The sequence below is a fragment of the Aythya marila genome (assembly GCF_965140915.1).
Source record: "Aythya marila genome assembly, chromosome: 10".
NCBI classification, from domain to species: Eukaryota; Metazoa; Chordata; class Aves; order Anseriformes; family Anatidae; genus Aythya; species Aythya marila.
The window spans coordinates 8,187,739-8,212,138 of NC_139051.1; the positions used below are offsets into that span (position 1 = coordinate 8,187,739).

Consider the following 24,400-nt stretch of genomic DNA (forward strand, 5'->3'; position numbering starts at 1 on the left):
ATACAGAGGACGAAAAGGGACTAATTCTTTCTAGTCTTTTGTACCATTTCTTATTGCCAACTTGATAAATACCAGAATTTTGAATTCCCTAAAAATTAAAGATAACATGGAAAAAACAGACACGATATTAACTGCACAGAAGCCATTTTTTTTTTTTTTTGTAAATGTCATGGGTTCAGATGTAGCTTTTTTATTATAACAACTATCTTCTTAACTATTTCATTCAGAATCAATAATGATAAATGAAACAAGACCTTCAGACACTACATAAAAGGACTATATGTAGACTACATTTCAAAGACTCAGTCTACTCTTACAAGTTATTGATATGGATTGCTATTACTGTACTTTTGTGATGCAGTTTCCATCTGTATTTACCTTACATTCTAGAAAATGCATGTTTCAAGAGAGATCTTCAATATCTGTCTTACTGGCTAAGCTGCCAGAAACTATAGTGCCAAAAGAATGTGAAAACTGACATTCTATGAAGGCTGATAAGTAGAGATGCAATAGCATGAAAATTATGCTTATGAATAAAAGATTTATTATCAAAACCATCATTTTTTATATAGTTTATATCATCATAGTATACAATTTTCCACTGTCACTTACTCCTCACTTGTGAGATTCTTCATGGAGTAGTAACTGATACTTTCAAGCCAGGAATATCAGCAATTGTTCAATAGCTAAAACAGGCAGTTACATGAGAAATGGCCATAACAATGAGCTGGAGCTGTTCATCTGGGATCATTTTGTTTATATTGATCTCTTGCCAGTGTTTGCATAGAATAAAATATCTTAGCCAGTCTGCAGCATGGAAATAAATATAAATGTCTGTGGATGTACTGTCTGTATCCTTTCCCAAATGTTGGTGTGCCAGCAGGACACTTTCCAATTTGCATGTCGTCTTTCTTAAGTACATAAAAGCCCTTATCTACCAAGAACAATTAAAGTAATAGACAGATTATTGGGGCCTAACTAAATATAAAATGAAGATTCCTAAATATTTATGAAAGGATTGTTGCAAAATGCCAGTGATATTTAAGTAAATCAACAAATATGGCTGCCACCATTAACAAATAACCACATGAAAAATGAACGGAGTCACTGCTACTCCTCCACTGTTGTGCAGCTGTAACTTCAGCAATGTCTCTATTACAGCAAAGACTTAGTGCAACCTGCTTGGTATAATACTGAAGTAAATACAGTAATGGCTTAGAGCTTATTGTATAGATCCTTCTACCAGATTTTTATATTGCACAGTCACCAAATACCATTAACCATATGAATGTATCAGCTAAAGGTCATATATTAAACCTGCTATCATACCATAAAAAAGCTTGCTTCACAGCTTCCTTTCACTGTTTTTATGCTAGTGCAACTCCACTGAGAGAAAAATAATCTGTGCAAGGTAGAGTGAGATGGAAGTTCAAGCCCACCAGCTGCCAGAGGTTCTCTTTTCCTACATGTATAAGAGGAGGGAGTGCAAAGGGAATGATGCTTGTAATTACTGGGTACCATTCTGCCTCTACCCCAGCTTCTTTGTTAGAGCACAATATTTAAAGCTTCCAATCAAATACTGTGTCCTTGTTCTGGGCCATTGTTTTTTCACTGCATTTCCCTCCACATCTCTGGAAAGTGGGACGGCTCATTGTTATGCAAAGAGGGAAGAACCTGATGTAGGTTAATTCTTACAAATCATCTCTTGCAGACCCATATTGTATCTTACTGAATATTAAATACAAAGCAGATACAATTTATGTTGTGCAGCAAAAATGCACCACCCACCATAACGGACATAAAACTTGTTTTATGTTTGTTTGGAAATGGAATATTTCACCATGATAACAGTTCTCTATTATTTAATACTATTTGCGTTTGATTACATAAACAGTGTATTGACTTCAGAGTTAAAAACCCCTCTGCATTTGGGTTGTTATGCCCAGCTCATTACAGCAATACTGTATGCAACACATTTCCTGCTGTGCAAGATTATGAAAATCTCCTTTTCTGCATGAACTTCTTCAGGTTTTTCTAAGTCATGGGTGATCTCATTGGATATTTCAGAATAAGGAGATTATCCAAAGTGAGTCGTAATTTATACTTTAAAAGGCTCCAAGATATTCTAAGTACAAAACAAATCTAGAAACAAAACAAAACAAAACAAACAAACAAAAAATCTAACCCGAAGATCTTAGGTTCAATTTATCACTCAGCCTCTAGTGATATCTTTTTCACTGAACTCTTTTTCTGAAGATGGGGTACAAGTAATTGAACTTAAGCTGAATCTTAAAATTTTTCATCAGATTCTATTTGACTTCATCAAGTCTGCCATGCACTACTTGGTACCAAGTTTGTGAAAGAACTATTGTCATTCTGGGGAATAAAGCTGATGTCAGGGTATATGGGTTCAATTATGATTTTTCTATATATTTTTCTACACATTTGCTGTATCTTTTTATTTTCTACAATCTTTGAATATACACTTCGATCAATTTATCTAGAAAACAAGAACTGCTCTGATTTTAGTAACATAATGAACAGCACTCTGCAGACTTATGCTGCTATTTTGGTAAAGGTGTCTATGACAAGCATATTATTTGGAAAGGAGAGTGGTGAAACACAACTAGCATTTGTTTTAAGTCAAAACTTCTTGTGATGGATAACTTGTCAATGAGTAGATTTTTTTATTTTCTGTAGAGCTATTTTTTCAATTGATTTGTAATAATAAATGAATGCCATTATTCCCAAGGCATGACACTCAGTCAAAAGCCATACTAAAGGAAAATAAAAATAAAAACAAATTTGATTGGTTCCAACCATTAAATACAAAATATAAAACAACCAACTCAGCTACCACATAGGGATTCACACTGTAGAAAGAATGTCCAGCACAGCTAGTCTTTTCTAACCTATCATTCTAATCTTGCTCAATATATATAAAAAATTAAATAAGGAATTCTTTCATAAAAATCAGCATTGGTCATTCCAACTTCATTTTAAAATGGTGTAATTTAAAAATAGATATTTATATACCTTGGTATTCTCCAGGTATAATCATTCACGGCATCCAAGTAGAATGTCTGGGGGTTTTGTTATGGGGAATGTATGGATAGGCCTTACATTTTATGCTAAATACATGTATATTAAAATTCAGATTACAGCTTGGGGGAAAGAGACTGAAACCAGGAGCAGTTTATTAAACATCCCATAAAAATTTAGAGCAGTTAGGGCTAGATTCTACTTCTTGTAGAGAAAGATAATAATGAAGGTAGACATGAGAAAGTAGGCATCAAGAAAAAACACAGGGACTTTCTTTTTCAGCACAAGAAGTTGGTTATGATTCCTCCTCAGTGCCCAAGGATAGGGATGCACTTGTTTGAACACTAGCTTCAAAACAGAATAAGTAGTCTTTTAGCGAGTTGAGATTCTCTAAATCCTATTGCCCAGCTACCCAATGTGTTATGTTATGGTGTTACCAGATCAAGCTGCAAGCTCCTTCTCTTTGAAGTAAAGACTAACTAGCTGTGCATTTTAGAGATTTAGTGGGAAATAGAGAATCCTTCACCATCTTACAGGAATCATAAAATATATCAGCTAGGACAAGATTTTTGCCTGCTTGCTCACTACCTGAGTGGAATGCCAGTTCAGGCTAAAAAAGCCTATAGCTTTTAGCCATTTTTTTCTAGTGGCAGACTGGACAGGATTCTACTAAAACAACAAAAGTGTTTTGCAAATCCTATTTAGGCCAGAATACTACATTGCATTTAAAAGTTCCCATGTGGCCTAATGTTTGTGAGACTCAAATTCAGCTGAATGTTTTTGTTGCCATTCTGTTGGCAACCAGTCTAGCAAGTCTTGCTGTCTTGCCAAGTAAGTGATCTTAAAAGTACTATCTGTTTCTTGAGTAGTACCATTTTTCTCTGTAATTCTCTACTTCCATCCCATGTTAAATTTGCATTGCTTAGAAGCTTCTTGTGAAAGATAGGCAGTTTTGCTTTTTTTTTTTTTTTTTTTTTTGGCACAAAATGTATGAAAGCAAAAGCACAATTTACATTAAAGACTTGTGAATTTCACTACTAAATCACCGTGTTCTAGAAGGTGAGTGACTTCCTAGTGAATCCAGTTGGGAGGTTTCTAAAAGACTGAATCTAAACCTTACACGTCGTGTCCTTCCTCTTGAATTCAGCAATATAGTTTTTGATTTATTTATGCAGATTGGATTTTTAGTAATGTTAATTTTCATTTGGTTTGTCTTACTTCTGCACAATTGCCAGGGAGCACACAGAATACACAGCCAAAGAGTACTGACAAAGATCAGAGCACAGTGGCAGCTATGGTTAATTACTGTAAATTATCCATAAAACAATATACCTTTAGCAGCAAGGACAACGTCTGCTGATATCCCAGTTTGAGTTCCAGAGGAGTTGTGTAGGTGGGAACAGTGTGACAAGACATTGAGTGCTGCAAATTTTTGTTATGGAGTTCACTCTTTGCACAGGGCTATGCTTCTTCTAACACTGCCTTTTTTTTTTTTTTTTTTGCAGACTATATTCTCAGATTAATGTCGGATGTGAAAACAATACATTAGAGAAAACTCATCATGGTCTTCTGTTAATCACAGAACATCGATTTTGAACTACGCAGGTTTCTTATTGAAGGAAATGTAAGACAGTCTTATGTGCCTTATTAAAACACAGAAGCATATCCTACACGACATATTACCAAAACTATTATTAACAATAAACTATTTTTAATATAATTAAAACTAACTGAAATCTTAATAATCAAATCAAAAGCAAAGTGATATCAAAGCAACCACTCAACAAATGACTGTTGGGCTGGAGTTCAATTAATCAGTTAATTAATGCTTAAAGTGATAATTCTTATACATCCTGAACAGGAGTTAGAGAAAGATGACTGTTTCATTATAGATGCCAAATAAATAATTTACTAGGTGAGTCATATCAGTGATTTGTACTGGTTAAGGAATGGCACCAAACTCAAGTTTCTTAATGTCTGAATCATAATCCTGACACCAGATGTTAAGCTTCCTCTTGTAGAATTGAGCTTGTACTAAGTTTGTACTCATATTGTGTGTCTGCATTGTGGTACTTTTAGTGTGGAGGCTTACTCTTCCCTCCCAGCAGTGATCCTGTGATGCAGATTACAGAAACAATTTTTTCGATGGAAAGGGGAGCGTTACTGCTCCCAGTTTGACATTGTCTTATCTAGTACAAGTAGTATGATGAGAAGAGGCTGTACTACTGTGCAGAATCCCTTGTCCCCACCATCCACCCCATAGATACAACTATCTTCCAACTGCACAGAACAATCTTGAGAAAGAGTAGTTTGATGATTCCCATTTACCAAAAATTACAGTAATAATATCAGTTCTTTAAGACTTTAAAGGTCAGAACAAGCTGTAATAAAAATGACTATGAGATAGTGTTTTAGTACTGTTTAAAACCTTCATGGTTTTTTTTTTTTTTTTTTTAGAATCTTTCCTTTGTTGACTGCTCACAGAAGTATGTGCGTATATAGTTTACAAAACCTACAGTTGTTTCCAAATCCCCTCCTCCCATGCAAAAATCAATTACCAGAGGAAACAAAGGAAAAAGAAATCTAAAAATATTGGAATATCCCTTATCTACTAAAATTGCAAAATAAAATAGGGAAACGTGTAACATTTAAGCTATTAGGGGAGTAGAAATTCTCCAGCTTTCTGAGTTTTCTGTGCTGTGGTCAAATGACTGAAACTGCATTTAAACAGCTGCTGGTACAGCTGTTTTCACCACAGAATTTTTTTCACAAGAACTGAGAATTGTCAAAGGCTGAATTATATGTTTGCTAATATTTTGTCATACAGTTCTCAAGATAAATCTTTTTCAAGTGACTTACAGATTCAAAGGACAATGAATGTGATGTAAAAAAAAAAAAAAAAAAAAAAGATTTAAATCAGTTTTACATTATTTAGAAAAATGTCCTTAAATGAGATTGTGTAGCTGACATATGGAAATTTAATAAAAACAGTGCACTGAAAGTGAATCCATCCCAATAAGTAGCCCTGTGACATTAGTTCACCAGCCAATTTAAACAACCCTGTGATCAATTTTGTCGCTTCCAGTGAGAAGTTTACAAGAGAAATGTTGTGCATTTTTTCTATGTAAAACAGAGATATAAGCCAATTTACCTTCTGAAACCTTCAAGAGGAAAAGATAATTTAAAGCATGTCAAGATGAAACCATACAAGAAACATCAGATTTTATCAAAGTCCATATGAGCCATATTCCTCACACAAGGCTTGTGTGTGAAGACTAGAGCTAGTGAGCAAAAGAGCAAAGATTGTAACAATCCTTACCTATGCTGCTTTAAGTGCTCAGTATCCTACAATTTTTCTGCCTCGTTTCTTCCTCCCTAGTAAAGTACAGAACTTCATTAATAATATACTTTATAAATTTTGAAAACCTTACCTAAATTCTTTTGACATGCTGTATCATGCCATGTGCCAAAACAAAAGTAATTTTCCCTCAGTTTTGCAAGAAGTACTCTACTTTGGTGTATGCCCTGGATAGCATCAAAATATGAATAGTCTTTGCATTAATATTCCCATCTATTGTTTACCAGCTTTTTGAAGTTAACATATGTGCTGCCCAGCCTTTACTTCTATATTTAATTATCCTAATATGTGTTTTAGTTGCTGTGGTTCCTTGCAAAACTGTCTAGCAGATTTTGAAGGTTAAATGAGTTTTCTGTAGCATATGAGAGCTTCCTTGCTTTCCTTTTTGTGATAAGGTTCCAGTTTGTTTTGTATTAAAATGATCTTGCTTAAATTTGCAGTTGCCCCATGACTTACACAGGCACTATGTACATTTTTATTTCTTTTTCAAGCCTTGCCGAGAGAATTAAATTATGAAATAAATGGAAAATCTTCACTGTTGCTTTCAAGAAATGATCATGAACTGTTACCAGAAAAGCAAGGTAAATACTAAATTCTTTCTGTACAAACCTCTTTCCTTTTCTGCTTTTTACACTGATCTTCTATACATAATCTGTTAGCAGTCACTGAGGGTATTAATTACGTATCTGTGATACCACATTTTTTTTTTCTTTGGATTAGCCTCTCTGCCCACTCAGGCAAGTAGTATTCTGAAGAACCATCATGCCTGCAGTATATATATATGTATTCCATATACCCATGATTTAGGTCACTCAATGTGTCCTTTTCCAGTAGCACGGAATTGCAACATAGGCTCAGTCATGTAGTTAGTAAGGTCATTTGATAGTATGAACAATTGATAGGTTTTCTCTTAAGCTAGTGAATATTTTTTTTCCCCCATTTTTTGTATGATCTTTGGAATCACAAACCAGTTAGTTTTCTGAGGTGTGCTTTCTTCTCAAAATTGAACGCTGACACATGCCAGCTCATTATGAATATCACATATTTTCACCCAAATCCAGATGTTTTGTGTAAAACAATCATACATTAAGGAACTTCATTGTTCTTTAGTTTCAAACCACAAAATTGGCATATTTGAAAGAGAAGTTTCCAAGTATCAGGAAGCAAGGATTGGTCTTTGCTCATTCAAAATCCACTGTTAGCCATCTAAAGAATTACATACTTTATTTAGTCTGTACTGATTAACTTCATTCTTGATGCAGGCAGCTGCTACTGCATGTGATGACAAACTAGACTCCCTGCTATGCGGCAAAGTTTTCTGCCTGGTTTCCTACTAGCCTCAATGGCCACAGAGAACAAGAAAAAAAATGAAAGAAAGACCTCTTATGAGTTAGAAAAATATTAACAGTTCCACATTTTTTCCCCTTTTCTTTACCAGTTACCTGAGTGATTGCAATTTAGAGCTTATTTTGTGGTATTCATTTTTTTGTTGTTCCTAAAATTTGAATTCAAGTTATCCAGCTGCGTTGATTTGAAAATTGGTGTTTACATTTTATTTACTGTATTATATACTATGACATGTGTCTATGACCCTGCATCAATAAACCAGTTTCTTTTTCAAGATATGAGTGTTGTTTCAATTATCCTATTGAAATTTTATATGTGGCACGCTGTAATTATACCTTGCATGTATATTTTGTAATGTTTCCCATTGAACTGAGAAACTGTGCATTGTATTCACAAAAAAACAGTTTGTTGTGTTCACAGTATTATGCATGCTGTGAAAGCTTGTCCCTTGTGCTCAAAATGTAAATTGGACATAGCTAATTGCATCTACTGCTGGTGATCATGTTCAGTGAGTGCAGATTTCTGGAGGGAAATGTGCCTACGCTTCTCCTCATGCTTAGATATAACTGTGAGTCCTCCTTCGGATATGCTTTATTATTGGCAGGGTTAGACTTCATTGCCAGCATTTCTTATGAGAAACAAAAACATTTTGTACTCTACTTGTTGATATAAGCCTGGAAATGTTTTTCTGTGTTGGATGTAGAATACTTCTCATTACATTTTGTACAAAACCCACTTGCTGAAATCTTAAGTGATGAAATTCTAACCTTTAAATAAAAGTGGCATTATATTCTTATGCTGTTTGTAGACTCCTTCTGTCAAGAGAGGGGTGAAAGATGTAACTTAAAGAGAGGTTGCAGTTCTGTGGTCAGCAGCTGCAGCTGCTGAGGTACTGAAGAGGAAAGTTCATGAAAGGATGTGGTGCTCCTATTGAAAATACAGAATCATTTGTAGATGCCTTGTGGGTGCAGTCACGGGAAATGCACAGGGTGTAAACTCAGCAGACATCTGGTGATGACAAGCTACCAGAGAGGAATTAATGACTGGTTTCACAGAAGGGGCTGTTTTGGTTAGATGCAGTATCATTGTTACTCTGCCAAATACATGAATACTGCTCCCATTTTTGAGTAAAAGAGAAATGACTAACAGTGAGTTAGAAGAAATGGCCAAATGGTCTTAAAGAATTAGCTGTTGCGTTGACCACTGGATAACATTTTCTGGCTTCAAGAAAATACGGAGAGCAAATCTGCATCACAGCAATAAGATAGCCAGCAGAGTGATACTGTATGCCTAAAGACCACCTCCTCAAAATATCTGTAATCCAGCACAGAATATTCTGTGGATGCCATCTAAACAAAACCGACAAAATATATTTTTATGTTTGAGTACCAAGGAAGAAAAAACCATAAACTTCATAAAAAGTCCTGTGATGCTTTATTGCTTTTCAGATGTCAATACACGGTCTCTTCTCACAGATATTTGAGGATGGTGAATAACATAATTTCACTTAAAAAGAATAACTAGACAAACACTGTAAATTTCCAAACTCAACAAAAACAGGCCCTAAGAAGAATCACTTTGTTATACAAAGGATGACAAAACTGCAAGATTTTGCTTTACTAATTTTAATTACTAATGACATTGTTACTTCTTCAGAACTACCACGTTCCTTCTTCTTGGATACACAACAAATATCAAGGCAAAAGATATAAGAAAGTTTGTTTGAAAATACATGATACATAACAACATAGCTCTAGGACTTGTGGTTTAAGATAAAAGCAGTTTCATAGTGGAAACCACAGAATTCACTGAAAAATAAACTACAATTTCTGTGCAGCACAGAACCAGGTAGACCCTCCTGTATTACTTTGCAGGTAAAACAGCTTTTATAAGAAGTTGATTTACTGAAACTGAGATTGACAAGGAAAAGATATTCCAGGCTCCTGCTAAGGATTAGAAGGAGAAAAAGTTTTGTTTCTGCATAAGTATAAAGCATGTATAAAACTTGTTTTTTATTCAGCAGGTGATTTCATGCTCCACTGAATGTTAGAAGCAGATTATCTAGAAACACACCTCACTTTTGCTTATGTTTTGCATTTGTTTTTTTCTGTTGATAGCAGAATATTAAAGCTACTTTTTTAGTAAGCAAAAGCTTCTGCTTTAGCAGTAACCCACCTCTTCATCTGCTTTGTACATATTTTAGCAGTTGCACGTATTTATGTAACACATAATCTCTGGTTACAGGCAGAGATTGCAGCGGTAGAAATGGAGAATTATGACGAGAGCTCTTTGAAGAGATTAGGATTTACAGTTTGTTTTCAACATTGTTGAAAATATTCAGTTTTTTTTTTTTTTGTTAGTTTTAAAACTTTCTGATGTGTTTAATCTGATTTTCTGATGTGCTGCTTTACTGAAGTTTAAATTATTTTCAGCATATACTTCAGTACACTGTTTCTTTCTTCTTTTTCTCTTTTTTTTTTTTAATTTTTATTTTTTTTCACAGTATCACAAGTGTATGCCTGGGACAACAAAACAGTCTTAAATGTTTACATTTACCTGATTGCAGTCCTCAAAAGATAGAAGTTTTTTTGACTATTTTAAGATATTGAGTAGAAAATGAGAAGCTACACATACAGACATATAAATGAGCGTATTTTCATTGGGGTGTGATGAGCCCATCAGCTCACACACTATCCTTTTATTTGAATGGAGTTCAACCTGGTGATGGCAGTGATACCATCTACATAGAGGTTAAGTCTGATGGTGTTTGCTTTTACCAATGATACAGTCTCCTTAACAATTAATGGCAGTAAAGAATGTCACCAAGAGAAACTTAAGACCATTGCAGGGTAGGATGACCAGAAAATTCAAATAACTTAAGGGCCGTGAGGTGATTCAGATTAAGCCTTTGAAGTGAAGAGACTGACTTCACTGTCTTTATGTTTCTTGATTACAAATTGAGTCAATTTGGGGGAAACAGAATCACTGCTATTTGCCTGCTGTATTTTTATATATTAACTTAGTTCAGTGAGATCAGTAAGACATGAGGTAAACTTCCAAATCGGTGAAAGGTAATAAAATCAATGCACAACTGTAATGTCATTAGAAACACTGGGAACCCATGCTAGGACTCTTGGAAAGTACAGAGTAACCTTTCCCAAGTCAAAAGTTACTACACAGAAATTAGAATTCATGATAACCTGGTAATTTGGATGAAAGGTCTGTGTGCCATCCAGGCTGTAAATGCAGAAGATAATCACTGAGAATTACTGAAAAGCAACACTGTAATGACAAAACATTTTAACTGTACTAGTTACTGGAATCGTATACACAATATTTGCTTTTGTAAACAACATGAGTACTTACTAAGTTTCTCAGAATGGGGTGGGTATACAGGAAATGCTGCCAGTAGTGGATTATTAGTTGCATAATCCTAGAAGGCAGGTGTATGCAATATAAAGGAGGCATATCTGAGGTAGATTTGCAGGCAGTTGATGCAAGGGAGTTGCTGCTGTGCAGTTCATGAAGGGCTAGCAAAATATGTAACAGCAGGGGAATTAATAATGTCATTTCTGTATGGAGTGATTTTGGGAATCTGGCACAGAACTCTGCTGTTTGGACGTGTAGATACTGAGGTATCCTCCATGGCAGTGCTATCAAAGGGGAATCTTGACTAACTGTTTGCATTAAGTATTAAGGATACTTGGTATCACCTTTATGTATAGGTGACAATGTCTTCAACGCAAGTATAAGAAGAAGCTGATACTTGGAATGTTGGTCATTGTGGCAGTGTTGATTAATACAGTATTGTCTCCAGCAAATACATCCCACTTGTCTTCCATTAGTTATTTTATATTCTAAAGGAAATGAGTAGGAAGGTCAAGGCTTTGGGCTTGAGAGCAGCACATCTGACTGCCTAAAGCATTGTCACTTGACAATTCATCTACAATGCATATATGTAAGAGTATCATTGTAGGAAAGAGAGCTTTCTTAGATACCAGGCTGAAAACAAATTTTCCTACAAACCAAAGGTCACTGCAAACCTTCCTTTATATTATACAGCCTTGTCTTCACTAAAAAACCCCGTCCAAGTGAACTAAAGCAAGCTGCTAACCAGGGTTTATCCCTTTAGGAAAAAGGTGGAGGGAGAACTCCTTCACGGCAGAAGCCAACTGTGGCACCGTACGGCCTGCTCTGGAGTGTGCCTCTTGCTGCAGACTGCCTTCTGTGGCTCTGGTACACTGCCCAGGAGCAATGGTGGCCACAACTGTACCAACAGAATTCAATAGGGACATCACTGCTGCACTATTGAGAAACTAGTAATTGAAGCTGTGAAAGTTGATGACAGTGATTCCATGTGGTATGATCTGTCTCCAGTGCGAGCCAGAAGCAGGTGCCTTACAAACACAAGATGCGCACCACGACACTGCTTTTCCCTGCTTGCAACGTGAGCGCTCAGAGCTGTGTCCGCACACTTTTTAAGACTTTACACCAGCTGCTTCAGGCACAGCTTTTCCAGTCCCCAGTTAGAGGCTGCCCCCGGGGCAGGCTGAGGGCGGCGGCCACCGTTGGACTCGATGATCTTGAGGTCTCTTCCAACCTAGAAATTCTGTGATTCTGTGATTCTAAGGCAGCACCGCCCGCGGGCTCCTGAGGCAGCGGCCGTTACAGCGCGGCGCGCCCCGAGCACGCATGCACACTGCTCCCCCCCCCTCCTGCTTTACCCCCGCGGGCCGCCATTCGCTGAGCGCCCAGCCCGCCTCCCCGGCCTCTCACTGCCGGCCCTGCGCATGTGTTGTAGGAGGGGGAGCGTAAGTCTCCATTTTGTGTCAATTTCCTTCCTTCACCTTCCTTGCGCTGCTTCCAGCGGGGAGGAGGCGGCGGCTGCTGCTGCTGGTGGAGCGGGCAGAGCCTTCCCTTTCAGCCCCGGGCTCCCTGAGGTGGCTGCCGCCGCCGCCCTCTCCTCTCCCTGTCCCCGTCCCCTCAGCGCTCGGCTGCCCGCCCTCCTCCCTCTTCCCTCAGGCGGGATGCTCAGGGAGCCCCTTGGGAAGCCCTTGGCACGGCTTTTATGTGCTGGGCATCTCCCTTCACTGTCTGTGGAGACAGCCGTGCGCTGGGTGCCGGCGGTGGCAGCCCGCAGCCTCTCCTCTCTTCCCCTGCTTGCTTTTGACCGCCGGGAGAGGAAGCTCGCTTTCTGACAAATGCAGTGGGCTGAGGCAGATTTAATGCATCCTCGCTCCCCAGCAAAGCACACCCCGTCATTGCAGCAGCTTGGTGATGTTAGAATCACGGAGTCTGGCCAGCCCCTTGAATTCAACTTGGTGTTTGGGGTGACAATGCTTCAAATAATTTTAGGTGCTTCCTACACTTTGTCCAAGGGATCAATCTGCTCCTTTTACAGCAGTTAATAAAGAACTGTAGCCAAACCCAGGTAGCCTAAATGACAATAAAGTGGCTAAAGCAAAGGCAATGGGGTGCTGGTAAGGAAGACACGTGTCTGAGGTGCAGATTCATTCTGCAAGTTCTTAATAAATCACTTAAGAAATGAGTAAAATCAAGGTGGAGAAAGGAAGGAAAAAGCACTGTTGTGTGAGCTCTGAGACATTCGGGCGAAACTTGCAGTTGCTTTAAAAAAACGGCTTAAATTATTTTTCTGGGGTTTAATGTATTAAAAATCTTAAATGATAACGTTCTTAACAAGAGGAGAATACAAAATTGAATTCAAAGAATAATTGCACACAATATGTCATCTGTAGGCAGGTTTCAGAGTAATTTATTTTCAAATACTGGATGTTGGTGATTCAAATAAGACATTCCAGAACATGTGCTAAGATCTTGGCTACTTAATTTTAAATTGAGTCATAGAAATGTCTAATGGAAAAAGTGCATGAAATACTTAACCTTTTTCCTCAGGGCAGGATGTCTGTTATCTCCAAAAAATAGTAGGTGCCTTGATTTCATAACCTGCTTTCATATTTCCCCTCAAATGCATTTTTAGATATTCTGAGTAGTCTTAAATCTTTGAATGACAGCAGAGAACCGTTCCTGTCTTTAAAAGTTACATTCTATGTGCTGAAAAGAAATTCTGCACACGCATTGCTTTTTCCCTTTGAGTGCTAGGTGTGGAGTACTCCTAAAAGCTGAATTTCGTTCACTTGTCAATTCTGCTACTTACTATGAAACCTTCAGTTGCATTTTTTTCAGCTTGTGTATTTCCCCCCAAGCATTGTACGATCACTTAGTACCATTTGGGCAAAAATGTTTTTAGTTTCATTTAACGTGAGCTGTTATGTTTCCAAGTATAGCACTTCTGATGCAAGTTCTAATTAAATCTCTTCAAAACATGCTGTTTGTAACTAGCTATTTTAGCTGGTATTATAGTCTTGACTAATATGTGAGAAGAGTGTGTGAAACTAAGGCTGTAATGATAATCAAATATTTTTAGTTTCATAGCCTTTGAGTTGTATGCTTGCAGTTTCACATGACTTTATTAGTGACCAAGTTAATATTTTTATGTTTGGGGAAAACTGGAGGATGTAGGAGTGATAGAGGAAACAATGGTTTGGGTCAACTCTTATAACTTCAGGGTGAGACTAGGATTATCCTCTTGTCTTGCATATTACAACTGTGTACGTACTTTATAGGATTTGCAATTTCATAGTTACAATGTATAATCCTCTCATATTCATTTTGTCATCTGTCACGCGAATCCTTTTGTGAATGTGCAGTAAATAGAATTACTTAGTTTTACAAATGTCATTCTTTGGTGTGACTGCAGCTTCATTTATGTTAATTACATTTATTCATATAATTCTATATGTTGGTAATTTTGACTTTCTTATAAAGTAAAAAATAATGCCACTTTTCAACTTTGTCATCTGATTTGTGTACAGAATGTGTGTATATAAACAGCTTTAAACAAATCAGTAATGTTTACTATTCACTGGCCCAAATATTGATCTCTTAAGTCTGAAACAAAACTGTTGTTGACTTCTACTGCTCAAACTCTAGTATTACGGTTATTCTGAAATGCAAGCTTATTATTCACAAAGAATTTAGTGCTATGCGAGCAGTGTTTTTATTTTGTGCATTATGATTAATTACTTTTGTGTGGAACTTGCATTGCCCTGTATTATCCATATTGTCTCTCTTTTTTTTCAATAGTAGCTTAAATGTCTTGTTTGCCTTACTATGGATTCTCTGCACTTACGTTTCATTTATTCATACAGGGCTGAATATTTTTGTTGCTTTGTTATTTCCATAAGCTTTAGGAGAAGATGGATGCTTTAAAGAAGGTCTTAACAAATTATGTTAATTCTTGTCTTTTTCCATTACATCAGTAATTTATCAAATAAGTGTTGAATTTGTTTGGTGCAATGTGTTCTTTGTGCATCATTGTATTTTATAACGCCTGTTTTTTTCTGTGTGCAACATTAAACTTAAAATTTAATGAGATTTCTTTAAAAAAAGCACAACAAAATCACAACCCACCAAAGGGCCAGACCAAATCTGGGTTTGATTTATTTGTTATTAAAAAGCTTATTGAGTTTCTTTGAGTGGTACAGGTTACATGAAGGAAATATGCTTGTCTCTAAAACTCCAGTGTAATTCTGAACATCCTTCATAAATACTTACTATCAGAATTTAGTGCCTTTCAATTCTGAATGATAGTGTGGCAGTTACCTCTTTACGGAGTAGAACACACAAAGATAAAATTGGGATATTTAAGAAGCAGCTTCATAACATTCAATGTTTAGAAGTTTTACTAGTAAAAATGAAAGTTGCATTAGTTGAACTTGATTCCCATGCTTTTTACTGGTTGTCTCTGTAAGTTGGATCTAGTCCTGTTTATGACTTCCCAGGTGTGGTCCTACTGGTGAGTAATAGCAGTTTGCTTGCTGTCTCAGAAGCCAATAAATTAATGACTCAGCTGCTGAAAGAGTTTTTGCAGAAGTCATTAATTGAGGGGGGATGGGATGGGGTGCATGCATTTAAATTTCTTGACAACAGATGATATTGACTACATGCCTACAAAGAACAGTTTGGAGAGTTTCTGCTAAAAAGAGGGCTCTTCTACAAGTGCTTGAATTATTAAGATTAATCCAGTGTTATAAAAGGACCCCAAATCCATGCTCAATAAAATGTAAACCTTCAGGGAGATGTATCACACCAGGAGGGCTGAGGTTACCTTCAGAAAGAACGTGGTGGTTCCTGCAGATGTTCTGGTAAAACAGACATTCAATTTTACCTACATTGGTTTTTTATTACTATTAAGCTACTCCACCAGAAGTGGAGTTGAGTGCTGCATTTCGAGGAATGGGACACTAATTAGATTGTTAGCTACTTTTTAACACACTTTATCTATACTCAGAGAATTTGCTTTGATCGGCAAATGAAATGTTAAGGAGTAATCCTTGATTCTTAGTGTAGATAAAGGTGAACTTGAGGGGGTGCTGAAGAGGTGCTTGATCAGCATAGGAATTATTCAAATACAGGAAAACTGCCGTTCTCATCTTGTGATAATCACATTTTTATAATTATGGGCAGGATGCTACTGACATTTCTAGAGAAATTCTTTGTTAACCAGACTCTTATTTACTGCAGTAAATTGTTTTCCTTCCTATCTTCTTTCTTACATATAGATGGTGTCATGACCAAATAGAGTTCAAAAAAGCAAGCTTTCATGATGAACAGACAAAACAGTTAACACCTTCATAAAGCCAGCTGCTGATACTGGAACTTTCCTATCCTACTTCTTCCCAGATCATACAACTACTATCTGTTTTTCCTATGTTAAAAAACAGGTATGCTGTACACTGTATTTCTTATTGGATGAGCAGTGTTATTCCTTTATGCTGTGAGAAACAAGAGTATCCTTGGATGGTAGAGAGGTTTGGGTGATTCCACGTTTTATTCCAAAACCTTCAAAAATGAACCTTCATTTTCAAACTTGCAAAAGCATCATTGAAAATTCAAAATGATATAATGCTTCTAAAGGTGTTCTGTTTTTTAGAAGTGGTATGGTTATTCAAGTAGTAAGCTTGAAAAGTTATTAAAAAAACACACCAACAACTAGGGGAAAGAGCTGTTTATAATCTTGTGGGCAAAATTAAAGAAAATGTTCTAATTGCAAGGTATAAATAAACCTTTTGATTTTAATCAGAACATGCATTTTTCTCCCATCAGTTTTCAGAGCACTACCTAATATTCCCAGTATAGCTCATCAGACTTGCAGTTTAATGCAGCTAACTCAGGAACTATATTTATGAGCTTCATGTTTATAGATGCACCAAAGTACAGATTTTCTGTATTGGCACTGTAATGCTGTTACTTCATCAAAATAATACTGTGGCTTAGTGCATCAATAGTCAAAAGCATTTAAATGAATTCTTTTGAAGATAAATATTTTTTTTAGCATTAGCATTTGCTCAAATTTGGCAAGGCTTTAAGTTTCTAAAAATCTGATAGATATTAGCCTCGGAATGTATCCTGTTGTTAGGAAGTCATTGCACACTGACTTGTTAGAATAGTTTACATATGTCATTTAATTAGTTTTCAAAATTGTTTCTGAAATGTTGAAAAGTAAGGCTTAAAGTTGGCATAGTGCTGACATTTGCCACTAAGTATGCATATTATTTGTCCTGTTCACTTCAGTGGAATTATGCAAATACTGAAAATTAAGCACCTTCTAAACTGTTCTGGTGGATTTGTGTGCAAGCCTTAGCTGAAAACTAAGAGATAATGAAGGCATGTTAGAAAGCAGTAGGTAATATACAAGGCTCAAATTTGCATTCAGGTTGTATTAAGACTGGAAATCAGTGTTCTGTTAATAACAGTATAGTGATTCCCTGAACTGATGGTATGTAAAGTATTTCATAATCTGTTTGGATGTGCAAATGAGTTTGAAATGGCATTCATGCTTTATTATTGTTCTGAATGGTCACTAAAATGAAGTGGTGCTGGATTTTCCGTGGTTTCTTTTTGTCAGTATTTTGTTCTTTTTGATGCTGTACCTGATTCTTACCACCTTCCACTTCAAAAACATTCATTAATTTTATATACTTTACCCATGATCTTTGGCATCTCAATGAATCAAAACCAGTAGCTTCATTACATGCTTATTTAATATACAGTAGCAGAGCAACCAAGCTGACAGTCTTTAGATCCCGATGTGAAAGGACTTTGAAATTACACTTGCAGAGAAATGTATGTCTCCTTTTTATTTCTTGTACTAGGACATCTCCTAATGATTTCAGGCTTTCAGTCTCTTTTTAGTGTATGTTTTGTTATTAAATATTTAAGAATGATAGGGTTCTGATGAGTACTGTTTCAGAATAGCAGAATTTTATTCATTACAGAAGTTTTCAGGTCAAGTTTGACTTCAAAACATTCGATTTTGGAAGGAAATGAGGGGAGGGGGAGAGGATAGAAGGGAGCTTGCCTATATGTAAGGTTTATAAATCTCTTCCATCATTTTTGTTTAGGCAGGTGCTTTGCTGAGGAAAATGTGTACGCGTGTTTGAAACGTGATTAGGTGCATGTGTTTATGGAGAAATCAAAATACAGATGAGCACATCTCAAATCGATGAAGAGCTAATAGCCTACACATTATTTCACTAGAAAATGTTATGACCCTGGACTTCAGCCTCTGTTGCTATGCGAGCTTTCATAGAAGAGCTACTTAATTTATCCTGAAACTACAGTGATGTTATTTTGTGAACTAATTGCTTTTTTTTGAGTGTTGTTGTATGCTGATCATTGACTAATATTTTTGGTTCAGTTATCCTTAAAAATTTGTGTAAGAGTATCCATTTGGTTATTAAAAACTTTGTATTTATAATACCACTAATAAATATAAGAAGCCTATCAAGTATTATAATAAATATTAACTGTATTATATATTAAATATTAACTAGTATTTATATAACAAATATAAATGTGTTATAAATTGTCTTGCTAAGTACTGAATTTGGAAAGGAGTTTTTTCAGCAATTGGATTGTTGCAATTAAACTGTTAGTTGTGTGATGGGAAGTAGTTACTGGTTTGTACCTATGTACCAAAAGTCAAGATTAGTCTTTTCAGTTGTTGTATAAGAGGATACCAGATGCTGGATTTAAAACAGGAAACATTTAACTGTGGTTGAATGTTCATGCAGCACAGTGCAAATAATCTTCCTGTGTTTTCTTTTCTGAAGTCAAGATACAAGTCACTGTACTCTAACATTAGACTAAGTAGTGTGTTTTAGTATAGATATTTTTATGTGAGTAGTCAAATAAAGCGAAAGAGCTTTCTTAGTAAAACAAATATTTTTAAAGTACTTGTATGCCAAAAGATGTAGACAGGTGTTTTAAAATTGGAAAATAAAATATTAAAGTAGAAAGAGGTTTTATTCTGTGAATTTGGCAGCTGTTTTTTCCTGTATTTTTTTCTAGTGTGATGTTTGTTTTTGAGATGTACTTAGCATGTATGTAAGCATTCTTTGTCGGTACATTGAAAATATGAATGTGAAGACAGCATTAGAAAAGATAAATGTACCCTGTATTAATCCTTCAGTGTTTTCTGTTTATTATGAGACCCATATTTTAACTAGTTTTCAGTTGTGTATATTGAGAATGTATGATGCAACTGCCAATAATTTTACAATGTTGTAAGAGAACATGTATTGGAGAGCTTCTAATTCAGAAATATTTTTGTACTATACTATGTTTTAAAGCATATGATGGAAACTTGGGTACTTTGGTTCTAATGATGACCAGATGACCAGTCTTCTTTTCCTGTAAACAGCAGAGGTCAAAAACACACGCATGCTTAACAATTGCCAGACCAAATGCATTGCAGTTATCTTAATAACATCTAGAAGGAATAGTCATGCAGGCAACTGAAGTGACTGGTGGTTTCAAAGCTGTGCTAGCATGGGTTGAGTCCATGCAGAAACCACTGGAAATGTTTGAAGTCAAGGATGAGAAAATCAGCTTGATAGTGGAAGTGAACTACGTCTGTATTTGTAAGATTAATTTCTTACTATGTAGTCACAGAAATACTGAGCTAGTGTTTGGATCTGGATACAAGGATCTAGAGATACTTGTAATCATTTAATTGAGAAGTGAATAAAAAGCCAGTGTCTGAACTGCCTACTACTTGACACTTTAGGCTTTTTTTTTTTTTTTTTTTTTTTAGGACATTGTCCATCTGATAAGATTCAGCCACTACAAATATTAGGACTTAGTAATATAAGCTTTCATTTCTCTCTCTCTCTCTCTCTCTCTCTCTCTCTCTCTCTCTCTCTTTTTTTTTTTTAATAGCATAACCACCTCAGGGAATTCCAGATCAAGTAACTCCATTTCAGCTGCTGGTTCCCTTTCCCGTGTGTTAACCTGTTACCTGTTAAAGCTTTTTCTGGGATCATGTGAATCACAGCAGTAAAGACATTTGAGTGAGCTGACTATACAGAAAAGGGTTGTTTTCAGCCTTGATAATCCTGAAAAGTTCATTGTTTGAATTTACTGTACAGACAGTACGGTTGCTCGCATGAGCTTTTACAAGAACTGGAGAGAGAAGTGGGATTTGCTTTAGGTGGAAGAATTGATAGCCTTACAACTCAGAAAATTGTTCTTGGAAACATGAGAAAACCATGAGTGTCTCTTAACCTCTGAATCAGATTTCCACTGCAGTAGTACAAAGTTCTGCTTTGCTCAGGCATTGTTCCAGCTGAGGTGGTAAGGAACAACTTCTAAACAGCCTTTCAGCTCTAACCATATCTGTAGAAATGCTTCCGTAAGTTAAAGCAGGTTCATTTATATGACTGTGATCCAAAGTGGACTAGATACTAATTCAATCTAATACTGGTCTGCTTTGTTGAGAGGTGGCAGCTTCTTAGCTCTTAATGACAGATACAGTGCTCACAGTCCATTTTGGAGATGAGCTGAAATGCTGTAATTTCTTTGTAGATACTCGTAGAGACTTACCACCATATGGGAACTGCATCAGAACCAGATTTATTCAATACTAGCATCAAACTAGGATCTGGTCAGGTTGTAAAGGATCAACAGATGTCTTGCTTTACTATGCATTGGTTTACAATTCCCACTGGTACAGGTCAGTGTAACATTTCCCTGCCCTTTGCAGTTCTGATCCCATCAATGCTTTCAATCCAGAAAGGTTCAGAATAATGCATCTTCAAAATGGAGGAGAAGAGGCACAATCAACATTCCTATTTGTTTTGTAAAAGTGTTTAACAGAAAATTTTTGGTCTGGTAAGATCTCAGCCTTCAGTTGTTTGTCCATATACTAGAAGTGTGCATATTGACCTGAAAAAGCAATCTACTCAGTGGTTATGCGCTGGCCAACAACTGAGGTTGTTACTGCTTGATGCTTGCTATAAGAATGACTAAGCACTGATATTTGCAAATACTGAAGTTCAGAATAAAAATATTTTATTAATGTTTATTACCAATATGCCATACAATTTCTGCATTGTGAACTTAACTAGTTAAATAGAACATGGAGAGATCCAGGGCCCGTAAGAATGAGCAGTTTTTCTTGGATGTACTTTCTGAATTATTTTTCCCTGTATGCCTATCTTTTTTTTTTTTTTTCCTTAAAATAGGCATTATAGCTTTACAGATATTACTGTCAATGTTGTTTCCTATTGAAAACAACGACATATATGTGATTGTCCATATTGATTTTTAAGTATGTTAGGAAAAATCTTGAAAGCTGTAATTGGAGGTTGGAGGGAAGAATTTTAGCTACTAAAATACTAATCAGATCAAGGCTGGGATTTCTTCAGTCGGTTTTCCCATAGATATTGGAAAAACAAACAAACACAACAAAAAAATTTTTCTGGTGGAGGCAGATTCCTGTTGTCACCATCAATGTGGAACGATGAAGCTGATGGAGCTAGCAACATTCTGAATCTAAGCAGAACTTCTTAGCCCTTCACATTAATTTTCATTTCATTGGGCAGAATACAACTAATTTGCAGTAAACTGGTTTGGGGTTTAAATAAAGTATTGTGGTTCTTTGTTTTTGTTCCAAATGATGCTAAGTTAGTCGTTTTAACTCTTGTGACATCTGTCCTTCACAAAAGGAAGGTATTGTCAACTAGCTCTAGCTAAGGCTAACTTGTGCTTAGATTTGAGAACATCTGGTCTTTGTAACCAGAGGGTTTTTTTTTTTTTTTTTTTTTTTTTTTTTTACATGTCAGCACAATTATTTATACTGTGGGTCTTGATTTTGCTCCTCAGCTCTGAAAATCGAAGCTAATCAGCCAGAGATGCTTTAAATAGCCTACTGTATACTAGGTGAGCAAGGAGAAAACTAATGGTCACTCCTTTCAAAACAATTTTTTATGTGATTGTATAACTTAAATTTCTTCTTTCACATATGAATTATTTGTCAGTTCATCAGCATAACCGAGAGAATGGGCTTTTCTCTCTAGAGCTGAATTGTCTTTAGCTAATGGAAGTGCAGAGGAACCTTTCCTGAACCTGAGATTCCTAAAAATGTCCAAAAATATTTAAAGATATTTTTGTTTTGGTAAAATGTTATCTTTGTTCCTTATGTAGTTTTGTCATATCTGTGTTGCTACATAAAAACTGAGACTACCGTTGTGCTAATCTGACTAAAATTATCTGTGCTGTTTCAAAGGTCAGGTGCATTCAGTGAATTTGCTTTCAAATTATTTTGTTTATTCTGTGTACGTATGCATCCTGAGCTCTATAAAGGTCAGGAGAAGAGATTCATTTTGGAATTTAAAGAAGTTTTTTAATGCTGGTCACCCTTTTTAGTTTCATTTGAAAATTGTTTTCCTTTGTTTCCTTTTTTTTTTTTTTTTTTTTAATTTTATATATATATATATATCTACAGCAAAGCTCATTTGTGAGGTCCATTTAAAAATAAAACTATTAGTAGTGCATTTATCATATTCAAACTTAAAAAATAAATACTGTTTGCATGAATTAAACTGTATTTCTGTTTGGTTTTGGTTTCTTGGCTTATTTCATGTGACAGACTAGCATTTTCATTGCTGGAGTAACATATTTATAGGATATATAATATTTAACTGTCTCTTGCTACAAATGGTTTAATAAAACAGGGTGATTGTGCAGTTCCTTAGACTTTGCATGTCCTGCTTATTAACGGTCATGTTGAATAATATAATGACAGAAGGATTCATATATGAGTCAGCAATGCGTAACTAATTGCAGTTTTCAGTCAAAGGACTAAAAAAAATCAGTAAGGAAGTGGGCCTCTATTAAATATGTATTTCTAGATATTTAGAGGACAAAGAAAATGTATTTGTAACGTGCCTAAATTTTGTCCTCTAATGTAAATTCTCCTATGATGTTTTTTTGACTGTAGAATGGTAAAAATGTAGAATGTAGAAATATTTTTGGTGACTTCCTTAACAATAACTCACAGGAAGACCAAGTTTTATGAAATGGTAATAATGATTTTGCACCCAAACATGAGTACCTTTGTCGAAGTTTACGTTCACTTTGAAAGTCCGGAGCTGTTTAACCAAATCCAACTTTTCTTTGTGAAAATTATTCTGACATTTTCTTTTCTGACCTTGGGAGATAAAAGAGGGCAGAACTTGCTTATAGAAAGAACATAATAGCAAAACTTAAGCGAATGCTGTGTTCTAGTGCACATTCCATGGAAAGGATGGACATGTTTTCCAATTATATGAATGTTTAGAAAACTGTTCTGAGTCTCTTTTTTTATGGGTAAAACAGACATGTCATCAAGTAGTAAACAGTAGAGGGCTAATTTACCTTCCCAAAGATCAGTTTAGCATGTGTTTAATCTGCAGTTGCTCAGTTTACAGCTCGTGGATGTAACCAAGCTTGGGTATTAGTAGCAACAGATTGATTGTTGCACAGATATATAGATATAGATATATTTAAGTTATGAATAAATAAAGATGCTTTGGTCGTTTGGGTAATTGGCCAGGTGCTGCTTTGGCTTCTGTACTGGGCTGACTAATTTCAGATGGCAGACTGCTACGTACATGTGCTTTTAAAGACACAGAAGGGGAGGCCTAGCCTGGCAGTGCTTTTGCTTGTGGGAGCTTTGCCAAGATGTTGCTCCTGTTTGGAGGTTCTCAAATTTCTTGCCTGCTTTTTACTAGTCTAATTTGTAAGCTTTCCATCATTGATTCGTTACTGCTAGTAGCAGGCACTGTCTCACTGTCTTTTTTTTTTTTTTTTAACCTAAGTGTCTTCAATGAGAGAGATTTCTGTGTCAGCTTTTCCGTGATTTTGTTGTTTGAATCCTAGTCCGTTAAAGAGCTCTAATGTTTATACCTTCCCAGTGCTGCAGCTGAAGCTGTAACTGACAGTGTGATTTAAGAAAACTTATAAATCAAAAAAACAAAAACAACCTGGAAACTTCTCAGATATTTGAAGTACAACTTAGAATACAAGTTTACACATAAACCACAAAAAGCTATTTTATATATTTGACTACTGAGGACAACTATTTGAATGATGTTCTATCCTGTTACTCATTCTCCTAGGGATCAGAAAACCACTTCTGTTCTCATATTGTGACATTAGTGCTTTTTATGTTGCATTAATTCTGATGAGTGACTTATTTTTAAAGGCTTGATTAGCTAGGATAAAATCTCCATATGATGCATGCTGTAA

At 35.9% G+C, this 24,400-nt stretch overlaps 1 protein-coding gene across 1 annotated transcript in view; it reads left to right on the forward strand.

Moving 5' to 3' along the window:
• Positions 1 to 12,506: 12,506 nt before the first annotated feature.
• The window catches only part of FHIT (fragile histidine triad diadenosine triphosphatase), a 561,360-nt gene continuing 549,466 nt past the window's right edge, over positions 12,507 to 24,400 (forward strand). Inside the window, exon 1 of the mRNA XM_082768094.1 lies at positions 12,507 to 12,558. The gene's annotated coding sequence lies outside the window, so the exon portion shown is untranslated. The remainder of the gene's footprint in view (positions 12,559 to 24,400) is intronic.